A 24,445-nucleotide genomic window follows, 5' to 3' on the forward strand; every position below is an offset into this window, starting at 1 on the left:
AAACTACATCATGGAGAGAAGCAAAGCAGGTAGAAACCTATGGAGTTAGAATTGTTTCTAATTTAGAGACAAATGGAAAGATATTCACAAATAGAAAGTTGGTTCACAAATAAATGTAAGGAGTTTCACAAAAATTAAATGTTTTTTAACTCAAACACAACTCTGTCCAGCATTCATTTGTGAATTGCATGCATTTATTTGTGGATCATTTGCTGCACAGAACGGGGGCTACACAAATCAAAAGGTGCCATTCACAAATGTCCCATTAAGAGCGCGGAGATTTAAGCAGAGGTGTCTTTACTACAGCACAATCCCCATTGTACCATCCAGCAGCTTTGAGCACTTGCCTCACCTGCTCCAAAACTCAGTGGTTCCAGCTCCAATACAGGACACCTTTTAAAATGTGTAATATGAGATTCTTTGTTTTTCTGTTATGTCAGATTTCTTTTTATTTACAATGTCATGTCTTGAAATGAAAGTGCAATTTAAATAACCCATAACATTGTCTTTGGGTTGACTTACTTAAAAATAAAAATTCTGTAATTTACTCACCCTCACCTTTTCTTTTTTAAACCTGTATTATTTAGTTTCTTCTGTAGATCTCACGAGCCGGTCTCAAACTCTGGTCTCTGGTGAGGGAGTGGTACTGACTATCCACTGAGCCACAGAGCAGGGTAGTTTAGGAAGTGGAATTAATCTGGAAGCTTTGGAAAATCTGTCTATAATGACAAATATGGTGGTATTACCATGGGATGACGGGAGGCCTGCGATGAAGTCCATGGAGAGATGAGACCAGGGGCGTCGAGGGATAGGAAGTGGAAACAGAAGACCCTGAGGGGCACGGTGAGAAGCCTTGCTCTGGTTGCATGTTTTGCAGGCCTTAACAAACATCTCTGTGTAATCTCTAATCATAGGCCATCAGAACCACCTTTGGAGAAACTCGAGGGTGCGACCATAACCCAGGTGACAGGTGAAAGGAGATGCATGAGCCCACTGGAGAACTTGAGAGCAGACAGAGTGGGGAACGAACAGACAGCCAGGAGGGCTATTGCCTGGATCAGATTCTCGGACTTGAGCCTGTCTGACCATATCCACAATCTTCCACCGCACCGGGGCCACAATCCTGTTACTGGGGATGATGGATCTTTCAGAATCTTCTCGGACAGAAGAGGCATAGACTCGAGACAGGGCATCCGGCTTGAGATTCTTTGACACTGGGCGGTAAGTAAGTGTAAACTCAAAGCGGTTAAAAAGAGTGACCACCTGGCCTGATGGGGATTCAGACGCTTAGCTTTTTGTATGTACTCAAGATTCTTGTGGTCCGTAAGAACTTCAAAAGGATGAGTAGAACCCTCGAGCCAATGTCTCCACTCCTCCAGTGCCAGTTTTACTGCCAAGAGTTCCTGGTCCCCCACATCATAATTCATTTCGGCTGATGTAAGGCGATGGGAGAAAAAAGCACATGGGTGAAGCCGCTCATCCTTCCCTCTTTGAGAAAGCACAGCTCCCACTCCTATATCTGAGGCATCCACCTCCACGACGAATGGAACTTCAGGGTCAGGCAGAGAGAGAATGGGTGTTGAAGAGATGCTTGAGCTTGGTGAAGGCGGCCTCGGCTTCTGGGGTCCACTGGAAACGAGTGTGGCTTGCCTAGGTGAGTGCTGAGAGAGGTGACGCCACAGAGCTGAAATTCTTGATGAATTTCCTATAAAAATTGGCAGAGGCTGGGGTGGGCCACTCTGACATAGCCTTAACCTTGTTGGGATCCATGAGCATATGGCCGGGTTCAACTACGAATCCCAAGAATTGCACCTTAGTGGCGTGGAACTCACATTTTTCTGGCTTGACATACAAATGATTCTCTAGGAGGCATTTGAGCACTAGTCGAACATGCTCAATGTGTTCTTGCAGAAAACTTGAGTAGATCAGGATATCATCCAGATAGACAAACACGAAGATGTTGAGCATATCCTGGAGAGCATCATTAATCAAAGCCTGGAACACTGCTGGAGCATTGGTCAGGCCGAAGTGCATCACTTGATATTCATAGTGACCGGTGGGTGTGTTGAATGCCGTCTTCCACTCGTCGCCTTGCCGGATGTGCACGAGATGGTAAGCGTTGGGCAAATCAAGCTTGGTGAAGACGGATGCTCCCTGCAACAACTCGAACGCTGTTCCCAGCAGTGATAAGGGTACCGGTTTCTGATGGTGATGCAGTTTAATCCACGGTAGTCAATACAGGGCCGGAGACCCCCATCCTTCTTCCCCACAAAGAAAAAAACGGCTCCTGCAGGTGATGTGGACTGGATGAAACCAGCAGCAAGGGCATCCTTGATGTACTCATCCATAGCTGCACGCTTGGGAGCTGACAGGGAGAAAATCCAGCCTCTGGGGACAGGTCCCAGGAAACAAGTTAATAGCGCAGTCATATGTGCGGTGAGGTGGCAGTGTTGTGGCTCTATACCTACTAAATACCAGCTTAAGTTGATGTACACACTGGGGACTCGGGAGAGGTCAATGGACTCTGGGAACTCGGGAGGTAAGAAAGGAGAGTCAGAGTGTAAACAGGTGGTTTGACAAGTTGGGCCCCATTGAATAAGGGATCCAGTTGTCCAATCAAACTGTGGATTATGCAGTTGCAGCCAGGGTTAACCAAGAATGAGTGGAAATTCAAGGGACTGGATGAGATGAAAAGTCAAATTCTCTTGGTGATGATCTACTGAGAGAGAAAGAGGCTCTGTGGCCTGGGTGACACCTTCCACGCCTAGGGGTCTTCCATCCAAGGCTGTACCTGCAACGGGCGCAGGTAGGAGTCCAGACGGGATTCCACGTTTGTTGGCCCAAGCGGTATCCATAACATTTCCCGCTGCTCCCGAGTCCACAGTGACTGTGGGAGTTCCACTTGAGGGTAGCGTGTAGAAAAAGACCAGAGTTAAATGATAGGGAGGTGAGTGCATCTCCCATTACAGTCCTCCCTGACCTGCACGGTGTCGCGCGTTTCCCTGTAGATTAGGACAAGTCACTCGGAAGTGGTCGGTTCTGCCGCAGTACAAGCAGCAGTGCTCCCGCATGCGTCGACCTCGTTCTCTTGGGGTGATCCGGGCTCTGCCTACCTGCATAGGCTCAGGGGGTTCTTGGTCAGAGGGCGAGTCAAGGGTAGGGGTTTGATAGATGGGTCTAGCTGACCTGCGGTTGAGTGCCATCTCTCGAAGATGATTATCCAGACGAATGGACAGCTCGATGAGGGTCTCAAGATTCACGGCTGGTTCTCGTGTAGCGAGCTCATCCAAGATCTCATCTGAGAGCCCAGACGAAGAGCTGGCCATCAGAGCCTCCTTGTTCCAGCCACTCTCTGCAGCTATGGTACAGAACTGGATGGCATACTCGCCATACTACGTTGTCCCTGGCACAGAGAGAGAAGACGTCTGGAGGACTCCCGATTGGTGAGGGGGTGATGAATAGTCAGCCAAAACTCATCTTTGAAAGTCTGGAAACTAGCACAGCAGGGGCTCTGCACCTCCCATACAGCAGTGGCCCAGTCCAGGGCAGTACCAGAGAGCAGAGTGATCACATAAGCAATCTTGGAGCAATCAGCGGGGAAACTGGAGGGTTGAAGATCAAAAGTTAAGGAACACTGTGTTAAGAAGCCTCTACATGCACTCGGCTGCCGGACATTGACTGACGGAGGAGGAACAGGGGCAGAAGGAGCAGGCACTGCCAGCCTCTCAAAGACCTGCTTCAGAGCAGGGAGAATCTCAGCCAACAACTCTGAATGTTTGGCCAGCAGTTCCTCTTGATCCAAGATCCGTTTCTCATGTCTCTGCACACTGGCTTCGAGCTGGCTGGAGTACTCGGAAGTGCTGGTTGTCTCTGGATCCATGTTGACTTGGTTTTCCTGTCATGAGCCGGTCTCTGGTAAGGGAGTGGTACTGACTATCCACTGAGCCACAGAGCAGTAGGTTGGGCCCAGAAGGAAGACAAACACAGCACGTAAGATGAGTCCAAAGGTTTAATAATAAAAAGGTAATGTTCCAAAAGAGTCAACTTGGCACAAGGGAAAAAACTTAGAATACAAATCTTCTGAATCCAATGAAGAACAAAACAAAATCCAAAACAAAACTCATTAAGTCCAGCAAGGGAAAAAGCTTAGAACCCACAACTCATAGTTACAGGGCAGTCTAAGAGAGCAACACAAGAATGTCAGTGGTTTGTGATTGGAACAACATGAATATGAGTACAAATGATGACTCATCTCATTTGACAAAATGTTTTTTGTAAGTTAGTTGACAAATCTTTTATTGAGTTCTATCGAGGCATTTTGAGGTAAACAGGTTTTAAAGAATGTCTGGTTTTTTAACACTTTAAAGCAAGTCTGTTGGCTAAAAGGCAGGTTGTCATGCATGTAACCATAAAAAAACAATACATTTGAGTACATGTACACTACCAATCAAAAGTTTTGAAACAACTGATATGTTTCCCATAATCTTAAAAATCTTTTTATCTGAAGGTGTATGCATAAATATTTGAAATTAGTTTTGTAGACTAAAATATAATTGTGCCTGTGACACCCTTGACGTATAGTCACAGGTATATTTATTTTTATGCATGTGAATATTTCATTTTCATTATGCATGTAACTATTTGGTTGTCATGGTATTGCCTACCATTATACACCTGTACTGGACTGATGAGATGTAGTTTGCTAAGTGAACAGTAGGGGCTGTGCTGTGCATTAATTGTGAGATTACTGCGAGCCGCACCGAAAAGACTGTCATTACGAGCGCGGCTCCGGTGATGTTAAGAGCACAACTTTGTCTGTCTTCCATTTCTATCTCATAGGTGGGTGAAACTTCTGTTAACACAATGTCAAAAGCGAGCATAATGTGAAGTGTATTTATCATTTGAGAAAGGGGATGTACATTTTGACACCGAATTAATATGATTTATGATGATGTTTTATTGTTACATCGATGCCTCATGCGGGAACATGTCGTAGAATGCCCGGGTGTTGCATCATATAACTTTAAAGTTTATCTAAAGGCTCCAGAATTCTGTAATCTGACACATGCTATATTTGTTATATTTACAATCCTAAACAGTGATTCCTACTTCAGTAATTTGATAAGATGTGATTTCGGTTTTGCACTAATACCCAAAGTTCTTAAGACTGATTACTTTGTTCTGTGAATATTACTGTAAATGGGTTTAGAATGTGTTCACAATATTCAGTTGGTGACTTTAAGTGTTTACATTGCATTATTTGGTTGCCAGCTCAAAGTATTTAGTTCTATGGACACTATATATTACATTGATACATTTTTCATACAGCATTGAGAGACTGTAATGTAGTACGATGTGAGTTGTTGGAATTTTAGAAATTCTAAATGTGTGAATATATACACTAACATACTTCAACGAAGACGTTATGTGACACATGTGGTTTAGTGACATGACTAAGTATAATGTGTAGACTTAAAGAATGTTTATTGCTGAGAGAAGAAACATTAACAATGTTGAAATGACATAAAATATGAAAATATAAAATGATGAAAATAAAGTAATTACGAGCGCGACTCCGGTGATGTTAACAGCACAACTTTGTCTGTCTTCCATTTCTATCTCATAGAAAACTTTTACTGCAGCACCGCCAGTCAGACGGCAGGCGTGCTACAGATTTTGGGGGCTCGTTCCGGGATCTGGCGACATCTGATGGGCGACAGATCCTTCACAACTGAACCAGGACACCACTGAGTGATGGGCGGATGTCCCGAGGACCACGATAGGCAGCTTAACAGAGACAGTAGATCGAGGCACGACGTCAAAAACGTTTCCTGGCCCTGAAGATAAGCACTGCATTGTGGTACCGGCTGAAAGAGAGTGAATACTTCTCTATCACCAGAACTGTTGGCAGGATGGATCCCAGTGAAAGAAAAGCAACAGTTTGGGAAATCAAGAAGAAGCTCCATCAACTCACCCTTGATGAGTTGACTACCCTGGTGGATCGCCTGGAGCCAGCCGCATGTCCAGGGAAGCACAGGTTGGATATGGATGATGAGGAGCGTTGCTTTGAGTACATTGTTGATTACATGTCGAGTGATTCACTTTTTGAATTAGAAGATGAAGGGTTTTCTCAGCTGTTACTGTTGAAAGATAATGTTGACGAGATGATTCAGAAACGTAATGTAAAACCTGTCTTACAAGACACTGAGTTACCTGCACCACCACAACACACTTTGACACAACCCACACTTACCACTGACACCCAGACACAACAAACAGAATATCATCAGATGGTAGACCATTATGAAGAACTAGGACGTAAATTAGCACAATACAAGGTAAATGCTAATCCAAGTAGATTAGGATCCTCCACAACACGCCATAGTTTACCTCTGAGTGTAGCCGATCAACCCAACAGTGAAAAAGGGGAAAGTATGATCTCCCTTCGTGATCTTCAGTTACTTCCATTCCAATATAGAGAATTCAAGATTCAGGGGGGGGCAGATTAGCGACAGCATATCAGACATAAATTACACAAACCTGACTAGGCAGATAGACGAGGGGCTAGCAGCAAATCATAGTGAGAACGACATCATCAGAGGGGTGTTAAGAGTCATCAAGCCGGGAAACTTCAAAGATATGTTAGTGAATAAAGACGGACTAACAATCCCTGAGTTAAAGAGCTTCCTCCAGTCACACCTGAATGAAAGAAGTAGTACTGAGCTATTTCAAGAGTTGATGTGTGGAAAGCAGAACGACAAGGAAACTCCACAACAGTTGTACAGAAACTCTGTACAGACTGATTGGATTGAAACAAAAGCTCATTTTTCTGTCTAAACAAGCTGTAGCAGACCTAGAGTATGACGAACAGACAATTCAAAATGTATTTTTGAGAACAGTTTACCAAGGCATGGGCCCAAAATTCAACCTGTTACGCACTGAATTAAAACCCCTGCTTACCAACCGGTTGGTGACAGATGAGGCACTCCTGCGCCAAGTAACACAGATAGCTAGTGATGAAAATGAGAGACAACGTCGTTTAGGACAGAGCTCACGTCAAATAGCTCCAAGTGCCCTCAGTGCCCAATGTGAGTCTAGCCGAGACAAGGGAGTAGATCACACTCATCAAAATGACCAGACTGAGACAATTCGTCACCTGAGCGCACAAATTGAAACTCTTACTAAGACTGTTGAAACATTTGCAAGGGTAAAGACAACTGAAAGTCAGTTTAGAGCTAACGATGCTCAGCTGCAGCGGAAGCAACGAAGACGGGTATGCTCTAAATGCAGTAGTACAGGTAACATATCCTGCAGCCATTGTTTCGTATGCAGTGAGGAAGGACATCGTGCTGCAAACTGCTTAAGGAAAGAAAAGACGTCGAGAAACGACCCAAGGCCACTGACGGTGGGGCGGGCGGTAACTGAACAGACACAGTCCCAGTTAAATGAGAAGGTATGTCGGTCTAGTAGATCAGCAGGCTTTTACCCAGAATATCGTCCCTGTGACCGAGTAGCTCAACTCATTGGGAAGAAAGCTGTCCTGAAGTGCCATATTAATGGATTTTCAGTAAATGCTCTGTTGGATACAGGAGCACAAGTTAGCATCATAGATCATCACTGGAAAACCAGATACTTACCAGAACAAACCTTACGACCGCTGTCAGAGATCGTTGGCGGGAGCAATTTCAAGGTCTCAGCTGTCAATGGAGATCCACTACCATTTGAGGGATGGGTAGAACTAACAGTGAACTTACCAGGGAATGACGATCCAAGTTTAACCATCCAAGTGCCTTTCCTTGTAGGGAAAATGCCACTAGAGAGGCCATTACTGGGGTTCAATGTCGTTGAAGAGTTAATAAGGGGCAAGGCAAATCCAGAAAGAGGTTTAGGTGCATTCGTAGATCTTCTAAAGTCATCCCTAGACCTTGAAGATGAACAGGCCGAAGCGATGGTGAGTTTCATCCAAGAAGGGCCCCTTACGTACCATGAGACGATTGTCACAGTTGGTCCGCAAGATGTAATCGTGCCCCCTGGCCAAGTGACTCATGTAAAGTGTAAGGTTCCACAGGTCTTAGACTACTCAGAGCCAGTAGTACTGTTTGAGTCCAGCGATGAGAATGTACCACTGACACAACTAGAGATTGGAGAAGGGCTGATGAGGATTGAAGGGAAAGACTTACCTTATGTGAAAGTTCCTTTGGGTAATCCTACCGCATATGAAGTCACCATACGGAGACGAGAAGATCAGCAGAAAACAGTGAGAGACATGCTTTATGAGGAGTCTAATGCCTTCACCCGTGGAGACGGTGACATAGGGTGTATTCCAAGTCTACAGATGACGATCAGCCTGAAAGACAACATTCTGGTTCAAAGAGCGTACGCATCCATTCCAAAACCATTGTACAAAGAGGTGAAGGAGTACGTTCAGGACTTATTAGCACGGGGATGGGTTGTCAAATCAAAATCCTCATATGCAGGCCCAGTTGTGTGTGTTAGAAAAAAAGACGGCACCCTGAGGTTGTGTATCGACTACAGGTTGTTGAATCAGAAAACGGTCGCAGATCGACACCCACTTCCTCGAATTCAGGATCTATTAGACACTCTGGGTGGCTACAGATGGTTCTCAATCCTAGATCAGGGAAAGGCCTACCACCAGGGATTTATGGCAGAAGGATCACGCCCTATTCAGGACCCTGAATGGAGTCCTGAATAGGGCCCCAGTAGGGGACTCCATAGTGATGCTGGGTGACTTCAATGCACACGTGGGAAATGACAGGGACACCTGGAAAGGCGTGATTGGGAGGAACGGCCTCCCTGATCTGAACTCAAGTGGATGTTTGTTATTAGATTTCTGTGCTAGTCATGGATTATCTATAACAAACACCATGTTCGAACATAAGGATGCTCATAAGTGTACGTGGTACCAGAGCACCCTAGGCCGAAGGTCGATGATCGATTTTGTAATCGTGTCGTCGGATCTGAGGCCATATGTTTTGGACACTCGGGTAAAGAGAGGGGCAGAGCTGTCAACCGATCACCATCTGGTGGTGAGTTGGGTCAGGGGTGGGGAAAGACTCTGGACAGACCTGGGAAGCCCAAGCGAGTAGTGCTGGGTGAACTGGGAACGTTTGGAGGAGGTCCCTGTCCGTGAGATCTTCAACTCACACCTCCGGCGGAGCTTTTCAGGCATCCCTGCGGAGGTTGGGGACATTGAACCGGAGTGGGCAATGTTCAAAGCTTCCATTGCCGAAGCCGCGGTGGAGAGCTGCGGCCTCAAGGTTTTAGGTGCCGCAAGGGGTGGTAACCCTCGAACACCGTGGTGGACACTGGTGGTCAGGGAAGCCGTCCGACTGAAGAAAGAGGCCTTCTGGGATTTGTTGTCCCGGAGGTCTCCGGAGGCAGTTGCAAGGTACCGACAGGCCCGAAGGGCCGTGAGGGAGGCAAAGCAGTGGGTGTGGGAAAAGTTCGGAGAAGCCATGGAGAAGGACTTTCGGTCCGCACCAAAGTGCTTCTGGAAAACCGTCCGCCACCTTAGGAGGGGAAGCGGGGAACCATTCAAGCTGTATACAGCAAAGATGGGACGCTGTTGACCTCAACCGAGGAGGTTATTGGGCGTGGAAGGAACACTTTGAAGAACTCCTAAATCCCAACACGCCCTCTATGGTAGAGGCAGAGCCGGAGGATGATGGGGGATCAGATTCTATTTCCCTGGGGAGGTCACTGAGGTAGTCAAACAACTCCGCAGTGGCAAAGCCCCGAGGATTGATGAGATCCGACCAGAAATGCTGAAAGCTCTGGATGTGGAGGGGTGTCATGGATGACACGCCTCTTCAACATTGCGTGGAAATCTGGGACAGTGCCTAAGGAGTGGCAGAGCGGGGTGGTGGTTCCCCTCTTCAAAAGGGGGATCAGAGAGTGTGTGCCAACTACAGGGGTATCACACTTCTCAGCCTCCCTGGTAAAGTTTACTCCAAGGTGCTGGAGAGGAGGGTTCGGCCGATTGTCGAACCTCAGATTGAAGAGGAACAATGCGGTTTTCGGTCCTGGCCGTGGAGCAGCCGGACCAGATCTTTACTCTGCAAGGATCCTGGAGGGGGCCTGGGAGTATGCCCATCCGGTCTACATGTGTTTTGTGGATCTGGAGAAGGCGTATGACCGGGTCCCCGGGAGAGACTGTGGGAGGTGCTGCTGGAGTACGGGGTGGGGGGTCCTTCTTAGGGCGATCCAATCCCTGTACGTCCAAAGCGAGGGCTGTGTCCGGGTCCTCGGCACAAACTCGAGTTCATTCCATGTGGGGGTTGGTCTCCGCCAAGGCTGCGCTTTGTCACCAATCCTGTTTGTGATATTCATGGACAGGATATCGAGGCGTAGTCGGGGTGGGGAAGGTGTGCTTGGTTCGGTGGGCTGGGGATCTCATCGCTGCTTTTTGCAGATGATGTTGTCTTCATGTCATCATCGGTCCGTGACCTTCAGCTCTCACTGGATAAGCTGGCAGTCGAGTGTGAAGCAGCTGGGATGAGGATTAGCACCTCTAAATCTGAGGCCATGGTTCTCAGCAGGAAACCGATGGAGTGCGTACTCCAGGTAGGGAATGAGGTTTTGCCCCAAGTGAAGGAGTTCAAGTACATCGGGGTCTTGTTCACGAGTGAGGGGACAATGGAGCGGGAGGTTGGCCGGAGAATCGGGGCAGCAGGGGCGGTATTGCACTCAGCTCTATCGCACCGTTGTCACGAAAAGAGAGCTGAGCCGAAGGCAAAGCTCTCGATCTACCGGTCAATTTTTGTTCCTACCCTCACCTATGGTCATGAAGGTTGGGTCATGACCGAAAGAACTAGGTCAGCGAGTACAAGCGGCTGAAATGGGCTTCCTCAGAAGGGTGGCGGGCTTCTCCCTTAGAGATAGGGTGAGGAGCTCAGTCATCCGTGAGGAGCTCGGAGTAGAGCAGCTGCTCCTTTGCGTTGAAAGGAGTCAGTTGAGGTGGTTTGGGCATCTGGTAAGGATGCCCCTGGCCGCCTCCCTAGGGAGGTGTTTCAGGCACGTCCAGCTGGGAGGAGGCCTCGGGAAGACCCAGGACTAGGTGGAGAGATTACATCTCCACACTGGCCTGGGAGCGCTCAGGGTCAGCCCAGTCAGAGCTGGTTAATGTGGCTCGGGATAGGGAAGTTTGGGGCCCCCTGCTGGAGCAGCTGCCCCCGCGACCCGACTTCGGATAAGCGGTTGAAGATGGATGGATGGATGGATGGATGGATCACGCCATCTCACTGCATTCACGACTCCCTGGGGACTGTACGAATGGGTGCGCATACCTTTCGGACTTGCAAACGCACCAGCGGCATTCCAGAGAAGTATGGAGGGAATGCTTGACTCACTAAGAGATGAACTGTGTATTCCTTATCTTGATGACATACTCTGTTATGGTAAAACATTCAGTGACCATGTCCAGGGATTAAGAAGAGTCCTCAGAGCACTGCAAGACCATGGCGTTAAACTGAGGCCAGAGAAATGTGAATTTTTCAAGAAAGAAGTTAGATATGTAGGGAGACTAGTCTCAGAGAATGGTGTTCGCATAGACCCTAAAGATCTGGAGGCAGTCTGGTCTCTGAAAGAGAAGAAACCGAGTACGATTGGAGAGCTGCGACGACTACTGGGATTTCTCAGTTATTACCGCACCTTCATTCAGGACTTTTCACGAATTGCAAAGCCTTTGTATGAACTCCTTCAGTCTAAAGGATTAGTAACTGCTGTGGAACAGACCAAGTCCTGTAAAACTGGGAAAAGGGGAACACAATTACATCACGTGTTAAAGTAGAGTGGACGAGTGTACACCAGGTGGTGTTGGAGAGAATCATTGAAGCCTTAACTAGTCCCCCAGTTCTAGCTTACCCCAACTTTGAACTCCCATTCATACTACATACCGATGCGTCGGAACAAGGACTTGGAGCTGTGCTCTACCAGAAGCAAGAGGGTAGACTTAGAGTAATAGGTTATGGTTCCAGAACATTAACACCTGCTGAGAGGAACTACAGGCTCCACTCTGGAAAACTTGAGTTCTTAGCACTCAAATGGGCTGTCTGTGAGAAGTTTCGTGATTACTTGTTCTACGCAACCTCCTTTACAGTGTTAACTGACAATAACCCATTGACGTATGTCCTAAGTACGGCCAGGCTTAACGCTGTGGGACACAGATGGGTAGGGGAGTTGGCAGACTTCAAGTTCAATATACGCTACAGGCCAGGCAAAGTGAACGCCGATGCAGATGTGCTCTCTCGCTGTCCCTTGAATATTAACAAGTATGTGACAGGATGTACCGAAATACTGACTGAGGAAGTAGTCCGAGCCACATGGGAAGGAAGTCGAGTCAATCAAGAGAATGATGTCGCCTGGGTTGCCACTCTAAATGCCCGTCAATGGATGAGGGACATCAGCTTAAGGAGCCCATAACATTTGATCGCAAAGAGTTGCGAACAGCACAGAGAGAAGATCCAGTCATTGGTGATTTAGTCAAGTTGAAGTAGAGTGATAAGGAGCTGACACCCGAATTGAGAAAAGCTGCTAAAGGGGAGACCAAGAGACTGCTATACGAGTGGGGAAAATTGGACCTCCAAGAAGGGCTGCTCTATCGAAAAACGAATCACAGATGTCAACTTCTCCTTCCTGCCAAATTTAAACGGCAGGAGACAATTGAGACAATTGCACAATGACATGGGCCATGTGGGAACAGAGCGAGTTCTAGACTTAGTAAGAAACAGATTTTATTGGCCATTCATGAAAAAGGAGATCAAGCATTATGTCACTAAACAGTGCCAGTGCATCAAGCAAAAGAAACCAGTAGTGCGTGTCAAGGCACCAATGGGAAATCTCACGTCAAGCTGTCCATTTGATCTTGTGTCAATCGACTACCTGCATCTAGAACGAAGTCGTGGAGGATACGAATACATTCTAGTGCTGGTGGACCACTTCACCAGATTTGCGCAGGCATATCCGACGAGAGACAAGTCTGGAAGAACAGCTGCTGAGAGGATATTTAATGACTACATCCCAAGGTTTGGATACCCTTACAAACTTCATCACGATCAAGGGCGTGAGTTCGAGAATCAGCTTTTTGCAACCCTGCAGCAGTTGACAGGTGTCAGGAACTCAAGAACAACACCATATCACCCTCAAGCAAATCCTGCTGAGCGCTTTAATCGAACACTACTACAAATGTTGAGGACGTTAGAAGATAAGGAAAAGGATAGGTGGAAAGACCATCTCTCGAAAGTGGTGCATGCATATAACTGCACTAAGCACGAGGCAACAGGGTTCTCTCCATTCTTCCTCTTGTATGGACGTCACCCTAGATTGCTGGTTGATTTGTTGTTCGGACTGAAGTCTGGGGATGATCACTACTCACCACGAGATTATGCAGAGAAATGGGCACAACGGATGGCTGCAGCATACAAACTAGCCTCTGACACCAGCAAACAAGTGAGTGAACGGAATAAGAAGTACTACGACCAGTATCTACGAGGTGTTGTACTACAGCCAGGAGACCGTGTTCTGGTACGGAACTTAGGAGAGCGAGGAGGACCAGGCAAGTTAAGATCATACTGGGAAAGAACAGTGCACGTGGTGAAGGAAAGGTTGGGAGATGGTCCAGTTTACAAAGTGTATCCTGAGTCCAGTGAAAGTCAGAATCCAGCAGTGATACGTACCTTGCATCGAAACCTGCTTCACAGAGTCAAAAGAGACCGATAGAGAGCTGGAAGACACAGAACCTGTTGAGGGAGAAAGACATGCGTTTAGTCAAGTGAAAGAATGTTCGGGGACTGGATTTGTGAGAAAATCCAGCAGAGAAAGAAAGCCAACGAAGGTCTTTTCTTACCCCACATTGGGTCAACCCAATTATGAGCGACCCACTGAAATAAGTACTGCTCAGGTGATGCCAATTCAGAGACTGCCGTATTATCCATATGGGGTACAGGGGCCAGTATATTTAACCTGCGCTTATGCCCAACCTACACTGCATTACCAGATGGGGTCTTACCCGACATTGTTACCCTATTCTGCTGGTTATGGATACTAATGAGTTAGTACATTCTAGAGTACACACATATACAGACATTGGAAAAGATAGAGGATATATATACTTACCTTTACATAATGCACATTTACACACAAATCTTGAGACTTGTCAAAATCTGAAGAGGGTAATGGTTAAAGGAGTCAAAGTAACAATTGGGTCGGGAGCCATTTATTTTTGTCGGGGAGAGTGTGACACATTTGACGTATAGTCACAGGTATATTTATTTTTATGCATGTGAATATTTCATTTTCATTATGCATGTAACTATTTGGTTGTCATGGTATTGCCTACCATTATACACCTGTACTGGACTGATGAGATGTAGTTCGCTAAGTGAACAGTAGGGGCTGTGCTGTGCATTAATTGTGAGATTACTGCGAGCCGCACTGAAAAGACTGTCATTACGAGCGCGGCTCCGGTGATGTTAAGAGCACAACTTTGTCTGTCTTCCATTTCTATCTCATAGGTGGGTGAAACTTGTTACTGTTAACACAATGTCAAAAGCGAGCATAATGTGAAGTGTATTTATCATTTGAGAAAGGGGATGTACATTTTGACACCGAATTAATATGATTTATGATGATGATGTTTTATTGTTACATCGATGCCTCATGCGGGAACATGTCGTAGCATGCCCGGGTGTTGCATCATATAACTTTAAAGTTTATCTAAAGGCTCCAGAATTCTGTAATCTGACACATGCTATATTTGTTATATTTAAAATCCTAAACAGTGATTCCTACTTCAGTAATTTGATAAGATGTGATTTCGGTTTTGCACTAATAACCAAAGTTCTTAAGACTGATTACTTTGTTCTGTGAATATTACTGTAAATGGGTTTAGAATGTGTTCACAATATTCAGTTGGTGAATTTAAGTGTTTACATTGAATTATTGGTTGCCAGCTCAAAGTATTTAGTTCTATGGACACTATATATTACATTGATACATTTTTCATACAGCATTGAGAGACTGTAATGTAGTACGATGTGAGTTGTTGGAATTTTAGAAATTCTAAATGTGTGAATATATACACTAACATACTTCAACGAAGACGTTATGTGACACATGTGGTTTAGTGACATGACTAAGTATAATGTGTAGACTTAAAGAATGTTTATTGCTGAGAGAAGAAACATTAACAATGTTGAAATTACATAAAATATGAAAATATAAAATGATGCAAATAAAGTCATTACGAGCGCGGCTCCGGTGATGTTAACAGCACAACTTTGTCTGTCTTCCATTTCTATCTCATAGAAAACTTTTACTGCAGCACCGCCAGTCAAACGGCGGGCGTGCTACATGCCACCATATAAATTTAATTTAATTATAAAACTAAAATTTTATTTAAAAAATTTTTTTTGAAATTGATGACTTGGACCAAATAATAAAGGAAAGCAGCCAATAAATGCCCAATATAGATGGGAACTCCTTCAATACTGTTTAAAAAGCATCCCAGGGTGATACATCAAGAAACTGGTGGAGAAAATGTCAATAGGCAAAGGGTGACTACTTTGAAGATGCTAAAATATAACAGTTTTGATTTATTTTGGATTTAGTTTAGTCACAACATAATTCCCATATTTCCATTTATGTTATCATTTTGACTTTACTATTATTCTAAAATGTGAAGAAAAAAAAATTATAATAAAGAATGAGTAAATGTTTCTAAACTTTTGACCGGTAGTGTATATACATACACAAACACTGGGATTGAACATTACAACTGGAGTGTTTGCATTTTGCTTGAGTTTGTTGTACATGAACATCCTCATTGCCACCGTGCCACATCATTGTGTTGTATCAGTTGTCTGGGATGGATACTCAGGATATGAGCATTCTGCACAAATGATTGAAAAACAACAACAACAAAAAACAGTTACACTTTAAATATAAGTCCATTACTGTATAGAATAGAACATGTTACACAAACAAGATTGAGGCATGGAGCTTTTTGATGTCTTACCACCAGTAATATAAAAGTCCCACAACTGTTTCCATCTTTTTGTGATGTGGAGGAGAGAGCACCAGCTCTCCAGAATCCTTGCAACTTTTTATTATTATTATTATTATATTGCACAGCCCATATACTTCCTGAGTAAATAAGAGAAACACACATTGTTTTACAGGGTTAACATTTTATTTCTTGTTATTAACATTGGACTGGTCTGCCATAACACTAAGTGCTAAAAATATAAATCCTTTAAATATTACTTATTTATACAGTGCATCTGGAAAGTATTCACAGCGCTTCACTTTTTCCACATTTTGTTATGTTACAGCCTTATTCCAAAATGGATTCAATTCATTATTTTCCTCAACATTCTACAAACAATACCCCATAATGACAATGTGAAAGAAGTTTGCTTGAAATCTTTGCAAATTTATAAAAATTAAAAAACGAAGAAAAAAATAAATAAATCACATGTACATAAGTATTCACAGCCTTTGCTCAATACTTTGTTGAAGCACCTTTGGCACCAATTACAGCCTCAAGCCTTTTTGTGTATGATGCTACAAGCTTGGCACAACTATTTTTGGGCAGTTTCTCCCATTCTTCTTTGCAGGACCTCTCAAGCTCCATCAGGTTGGATGGGGAGGGTCGGTGCACAGCCATTTTCAGATCTCTCCGGAGATGTTCACTCGGGTTCAAGTCTGGGCTCTAGGCTGGGCTACTCAAGGACACTCACAGAGTTTTCCAGTAGCCACTCCTTTGTTATCTTGGCTGTGTCCTTAAGGTCATTGTCCTGTTGGAAGATGAACCTTCACCCCAGTCTGAGGTCCAGAGTGCTCTGGAGCAGGTTTTCATCAAGGATGTCTCTGTACATTGCTGCATTCATCTTTCCCTCGATCCTGACTAGTCTCCCAGTTCCTGCCGCTGAAAAACATCCCCACAGCATGATGCTGCCACCACCATGCTTCACTGTAAGGATGATATATATATATATATATATATATATATATATATATATATATATATATATATATATATATATATATATATATATATATATATATATATATATATTAACATAACTTGAAACCAAATTAATGCCATAGCAGATCTTGTACACTCTGTAATATAGGGTATTCATTTATAGTTTGTGCTCCTAAGATAATCGTTTGGTTACGTATGTAACCTCCGTTCCCCGAGGGAGGGACTGTGTCGGAGAAGCCCACTGCACACGGCACCCCACCCGGACCGGGAGGCGTCGGTTGTGACCAGGACGCGTCGGGACACCTGCTGCAGGGGCACTCCTGCCCATAAAAAGCAGAGGTCTGTCCAGGGTCGGAGTGTTTTGAGGCAGGCGGGGGTGATCCTTACCTGATGCGTGCCGTGGTGCCATGCTTGTCTCGGGACTGGAGTCTGGAGCCAGTGCTGGAGTGGTCTCATATGCATCAACCCCAGCGGCGCAACCGCCGCGGAGGACGCCATATGCCCCAGGAGCCTCTGGAAAAGTTTTAGAGGGACCACTGTGCCTGGCTTGAAGGAAGCGAGGCAGTCCAGCACCGACTAAGCACGCTCGCTCGTGAGACGTGCTGTCATTGAGACTGAGTCTAACTCCAACCCGAGAAAAGAGATGCTCTGAACCGGAGTGAGCTTGCTCTTTTCACAGTTGACCTGAAGCCCCAAGCGGCTGAGGTGCCGGAGCACCTGGTCTCTGTGTGTGCATAGTAACTCTCGAGAGTGTGCTAGGATGAGCCAGTCGTCGAGGTAGTTGAGAATGCGGATGCCGGCTACTCGTAGCAGGGCAAGGGCCGCTTCTGCGACTTTCATGAAGACGCGAGGGACAGAGACAGGCGGAAGGGAGGACTTTGTACTGAAATGCCTGGCCGTCGAACGCGAACCGTAAGAAGGGTCGGTGTCGTGGCAGAATTGAGACGTGGAAGTACGCGTCCTTCAGGTCCACCGCTGCGAACCAATCTAGATGCTGAACGCCAGCCAGAATATTTCTCTGCGTAAGCATTTTGAACGGGAGTTTTAACAAGGCCCGATTGAAAACTCGCAAGTCCAGGATTGGTCGTAAGCCGCCTTTCTTGGGTACAATGAAGTAAGGGCTGTAGAAACCCTTCCTCATTTCGGTTGGAGGGACGGGCTCTACCGCGCTCTTGGCTAAGAGGGTCGCGATTTCCATGCGCAGGGAACTGGCGTGCTCGCCGTGTACTGCGGAAAGCCGGACGCTCCTGAAGGGGGCGGAGCCGGGCAAACTGAATTGGCGTGATCGAAGTCGAATGGTCCGTGCAGCCAGCGTGATGCGTTGGGAAGCTGAAAGCCACGCTTCCCAGCTCTGGCGCTTAGGGGCACCAAAGGGACGAAGTATTTTGGACGTACCGGGCGGGCCTCGCGAGCGGGCGGAACAGGTAATGCAGCATCGGGCGGCTTCGCTGCGGCCTGAGGCTGAGGTGCTGAGAATAGACTCAAAGCACTTACCTTGCTCCGCGCACCGCAGGGGCGGGTTCTTGACTGAGGAGGAGGTCTGATGTTGGCGCCCTCTGGACTCGCCTGAACCGGCCGGCCGGGGACAGTCGTGGGCAGGCGGAAGGCGGATCGCCGGCCCGTGTACCGGACTGTTGTGATCTGAAAGCACATTGCCGTGAAAACGGCATTTGCGGCCAGGTGACCCAGAGGAAAAGGAAATAGCTCTTTTATTGAGAATGTGGGTACCACAGCCCCGTCAGGGGTGTGGCAAATGAAAAACAAAGGATTCTCCTCCCGCCCTCCACCGGGGACGGAGCGGTCTTACCACCTCCGAGCTAACGCCTTCGGCTCTGGGTCGGCTGTCTCAGGAACGCTTGGGAGCCTTCCGGTCCTGGAGGGGTTCGTGAGACAGGGGCGGCGCCGCCTGCGGAGTGCTCGACGCTGGGGCTGAGAGCTGGGCCCGGTTGAGGCGGAGCAGGAGCTGGTTTCTCGCAGGGGACGCCCTCGGCGGGCAGACGGGCAGGGCCCATAGCGGCAGGTCTGCGGCGGGGCATGATGTGCTTAAATGGCCTCTGTCTGCTTCTTCACCGCGGAGAACTGTTGGGCGAAGTCCTCGACGGTGTCACCGAAAAGGCCAATCTGGGAGACAGGTGCGCCCAGGAAGCGGTTTTTGTCAGCCTCACGCATCTCGACCAGGTTGAGCCAAAGATGGCGTTCCTGGACCACTAGGGTGGCCATCGCCTGTCCGAAGTGCCTGCGCTGTGGCCTTCGCCGCTCTCAGGGCGAGGTCGGTCGCTGAGCGCAGTTCCTGCAGCACATCAGGATCAGGTCCACCCCGTGCATGTTTCTGAGAGCTTTGGCCTGGTGGACTTGCAGGAGGGCCATCGCATGCAGGGCGGAGGCAGCGCGTCCAGCCGTAGTGTAGGCCTTCGCGTTAAGCGAGGATGTTGTCCTACAGGGCTTGGATGGGAGTACGGGCGACCCCGCCAGGAAGTAGGGCTACCGGGCATAGATGGTGCGCAACTGCCCTATCGACCTGGGGAATCGCATCGTACTCGTGGCGCTCCGCCGTCGAGGGTGGAGAGAGTGGAGCGGGTGGCACCTAGACGAGCGGAGAGCGGGGCTCTCCACGTAGACGCCAGCTCATCATGCACCTCCGGGAAGAAAGGGACCGGGGATGCGAGGCCGCGAACGGCGCTGCCCCCAGGAACCAATCATCCAACCGAGAAGGCTGTGGGGAGGATGGAGGGTTCCAGTCCAACCCCACGCTCAAGGCGGCCCGGCAAGCATGTCGGACATCTGAGCATCGGCCTCAGCCTGGGCCTGCTGGCCCGAGGCGGCAGTCCAGGGAGTCCTCGGCATCAGACACCGCGACTCTCCGATGCAGCGGCGAGCTCATCTGCTTCGGACTCGGGAGGATAGACAGCCAGGCCGTGAGGCGAGCCGCTATCGCCGCGAAGCATGGACGGAGACCAGCGAGCATGTCGGGAACGGGAGGTTCGAGGGGGTTACTGAAACTGCACCCGCTGCCGCCTCAAATCGCCCTCAGCGCCAACCGCACCGCCCTCAATCCCGCCGGAAGAAGGAGCAATGCGGGTGCAGCTGGGGTGGCTTGCTTTCTGTTGAAAGCAAGCCACGACCGCTAACGTGGTCATGGTCATGTTCTCGCAGTGAGAACATGAACCATCCACAAACGCCGCCTCGGTGTGATCGCGCCCAAACACACGAGACAGCGCCTGTGGCCGTCTGAAGCGGAGAGCACTCTACCGCGATCCAGGAACGACACAGGGGCGGAAAGGCATCTTGAAAAGACGCTGCCCTTAAAAGGACGCTCAACGCTGCTGTGTTTGCTCTTTTAGAGAAAATTACTCTTTTAGTAAAAACTCTTTTAATACACAGTGTGTGTGTGTATGTGTCTGCGCTGTCGAGCGCTCAGGGGCAACAATGCACGCCGTGCACTGAGAAGGAGAAAGCCGCTGTTGTGCGCCGTCAAGATCCAACAGCATGCAGATCGTCAGAGGAAAACAGGAACGTTTAAGTGGTGTGTAACTCGCAGCAAACTGCAGACAGACCATCGGCTCCAAAGAAATTTTCTGAATGAACTCCCGTATTTGCCCCGCTTAAATACCCGTATGTCCGGGGGCGGGGTATGCAAATACTGACTGCCAACTCCCATTGGCCCTTTTCAATAGATCAGAGGTGAATATCGGCGCTCAAGAGAGACCCCTAGTGTCGCTTCTCCGACACAACGTGGAGAGAGCGACAGAAGGGGAACTAATATTATAAATTTTTTGTATCTGTACTACTGATCTTTTGTAGTGTCGAGTAGTGTGTCTGTTTGGATCTGCCAAGTAACTTTAAGAGTAAAGGTTATAATGACACACATACATTTCCATTAAGTAGCTAGGAGTTTCGGTCAAAAAACTTTATTAAATTATAATTCATATAAAAACTCATATAATCAGCCAGGTTAGCTATAAAGCTAATGATCAGGACACTCTACAAATGGGCAATTTCCAGCTGTCGACATTTAACAAAGCACATGTTTATAACTGAGAGAAAATTATACAAACCTTAAGTATGTCAGCATTCGGCCAGGGTTTTTCTGGTTTTGGCCACTAGAGGCCCCCACCATGCCTTTTGTCTGATCCAGTTATTATTTGCACCTGTGCCTCGTTTCCCTTGTATGTATTTAAACCCTTATTTTTCCTTAGTTCTTTGCTCTGTGTTTGAATGTTAGCACCCAGCCTCAGTGAAGCTGTGAACGTTTGTGGCTCCAGTTGGATTCTCTTGTGGTACTCTGTTTTGGTACTAATTTATTTTTTGGATTATCTTTTGAGGCCTTTTTTCTGCTGTACCTTCTTACCTTGTAGATTTACCTTTTGACTTGGTGTATTACCTTTTTTCCTGGAATGACTTTTGATGTTGTGAATTTATATTTTTTGCATGAAGATCTTTACTGTTTACATTATTAAAACGACGTCTCCAGTACTGCTGTGTCTGCCTCATCTTCTGGGTTCTGCCGACCACTAGTGGCTCAGTTTGCTAAGTGACTGGTTCTCACACCGGAGACCTGGGTTTGAGACTGGGTCCTGACAGAAACACAGAGCCAAGATGGCAGTCAGTCCCCAGGAGCTTTTTGCCATGCTGTCCCAACACGAGGGGACTATCCAACGTCACGAGGCTGCTCTGGCTCAGCAAGAGGCCTTGATGGTTAGACATTCTCAACTCCTGTCGGAGATGCTGACTTCCATAAAGCAGATATCTGATCGACTTCCACCAGCAACTGCTCCCGCCCCAGTACCTAATATTCAAGTGCCCATAGCAGTTAACCCCCTGGCTGAACCTCGTCTTCCGCCTCCCCAACGGTTTTCAGGTGATCCGGGTGCTTGTAAGGGTTTCCTTACCCAATGTTCTCTCTCCTTCGAGCTGCAACCCTCGTCATTTCCCACCGACCAGTCCAAGATCGCATACATCACCCTGCTGTCGGAAAAGGCCCTGGCCTGGGCCACTGCTGTGTGGGATGCCCAAAGTCCCTGCTGTGCCAGCTACTCTGCCTTTACTGAGGAATTCAAGCGAGTATTCCAAGGTCCTACCAGCGGTCCTGACTCTCCGCCAAGGTCAACGCAGTGTGACGGACTATGCCATCCATTTCCGCACGGTAGCAGCAATGAGTGGCTGGAACGAAGAGGCGCTCAAGATGTGCTTTCTGAAGGGTCTCTCTGACGCCATCCAAGACGAACTGGCCACTCAGGAACCACCAGACGATCTCGAGTCCCTGATCAAGTTGGCCTCACGTATAGACCAGCGCCTGAGAGAAAGAGAACTCAACCGAAGACCTCTCACCCTAGCTCCTATCGGTCCCGGCTCCGAGTCCCCACCTTTATCCCCGCTGGCTCCACTGGAATCCATGCAGATTGGACGCATCTCCCAGGCTGAAAGAGACTGCCGGATGAGGGAGCGACGCTATCTATATTGCGGCAAACCGGGCCATTTCCGCTCCGTGTGTCTCGGGCTCCAGGGAAACGCACTGTCCTGTTGCCACTGTCGTCCTTCATCGTTTGGGTCGAGTATGCGCACAACACCTTGCGCTCCTCCTCCACTGGTTTGTCCCTGCACGAGAGTCAGTTTGGCTATGCCCCCACCCCCATTGTTCCCTGACCAGGAGGTAGAAGTCGGAGTGCCTTCAGCCCTGAAGTTCATCAGACGCTGTCGGCTTACGTGGAGGAAGGCCCGTCGCAATCTTCTACGTTCCTCACAACGGTACCAAGCCACTAGAGGCCCCCATCATGCCTTTTGTCTGATCCAGTTATTATTTGCACCTGTGCCTCGTTTCCCTTGTATGTATTTAAACCCTTATTTTTCCTTAGTTCTTTGCTCTGTGTTTGAATGTTAGCACCCAGCCTCAGTGAAGCTGTGAACGTTTGTGGCTCCAGTTGGATTCTCTTGTGGTACTCTGTTTTGGTACTAATTTATCTTTTGAGGCCTTTTTTCTGCTGTACCTTCTTACCTTGTGGATTTACCTTTTGACTTGGTGTATTACCTTTTTACCTGGAATGACTCCACGTTGTGGATTTATATTTTTTTGCCTGAAGATCTTTACTTTTTACATCATTAAAACAACGTCTCAGTACTGCTGTGTCTGCCTCATTTTCTGGGTTCTGCCAACCACTAGTGGCTCAGTTTGCTAAATGACTGTTTCTCACACCGGAGACCCGGGTTCGAGACCGGGTCCTGACAAAGTATTCCTCTGATGACATCCATTTCTTTAAAGGTTTGTGGCCTTGGAGCTTATCTGTAAGTGCTTGATTCCATGCTCATAAGAGCACTGTGACTCGGTCCTGCCCTGATAGTAAAACAAAGTGTGATTGGTTGAAGACATGCTACGGTTGGTCAGAGTAATGTGGCCATTATCTGATTGGCTTGAGTAGACGATGGGTGGAGCCCACCTATTTGTGGATTGCCAGCAGTTCTGGTGCTTAAAATATATTTGTAAATATTTTTTTTATTTGCAAATCTACTTTTATTTATTTGTGAATTCACTTTATTTTTGTGAAACTCCTAACATATATTTGTAAATCTCATTCTTTTCATTTGTGAATTAATTTCATTTTGGTGAAACTCCTTAAATTTATTTGTGAATCTCTTTCCATTTATATCTGGTTACCATGACAACGACTCACGCTCTCTGTCATCATCCAACGCAAATTAGAAAATAATTAAAAATTAAAAAGACTATTCAAAACTATTTCTTAGATCCACACGAAAATGGAATTGAAATGTTTTTCTGTCATTGTAAAAGTTAACTTTGGCAAACAGGGTTAAATAATAGATTGCAGGTCATATGCATACAGCTGTATTTTAAAAAAAATAGATAAATAGTACAAGCACTTAAATGTGGAATTGTATTTTAACTTTTAAGTTCCAATGTGGCACATTTTGTGTAAAAATGTGCATCTGACAAGAAATTTCAAGTACTGAAAAGTCATATAATTACTATAAGCAATATGACATTATATGGATAGAATATGCTATATGGAATTTGTACATTTTACAAATAGCTAAAATGTGGTTAAAGGGTAACTAAACCCTAAACCAACTTTTTTTAGTTAATGATCTGTAAGCATGGGGCTTTATTAGTACTGGTCATTGATTCAAGTAATTTTTTTGACATTTGTGTATAAAGTGTTTTAATTCTACAATATATGGTGTAAAAACGTCTGAGTGCTGCCCTCTTCAGGTTGAACGGTGGCTACTGCAGTTGAATTTTCCTATTGGCTGTTGCGGTACTTCGTGACGTAGCGGTGACAGCTGACGTAAGCAGGTTCCAGCTCACCACGCCAGATTCATGTACATGTCGCTGCGACGTGTGAGGAATAATAATAACATAGAGTCTGACAGCAGCTGTCAATTAATCCGTCACTACGAGTCTCAGGTGCCCCCGCCCGCCCCGCTCAG

This window comes from Xyrauchen texanus, chromosome 8 (genome assembly GCF_025860055.1).
Source record: "Xyrauchen texanus isolate HMW12.3.18 chromosome 8, RBS_HiC_50CHRs, whole genome shotgun sequence".
Lineage (NCBI taxonomy): Eukaryota > Metazoa > Chordata > Actinopteri > Cypriniformes > Catostomidae > Xyrauchen > Xyrauchen texanus.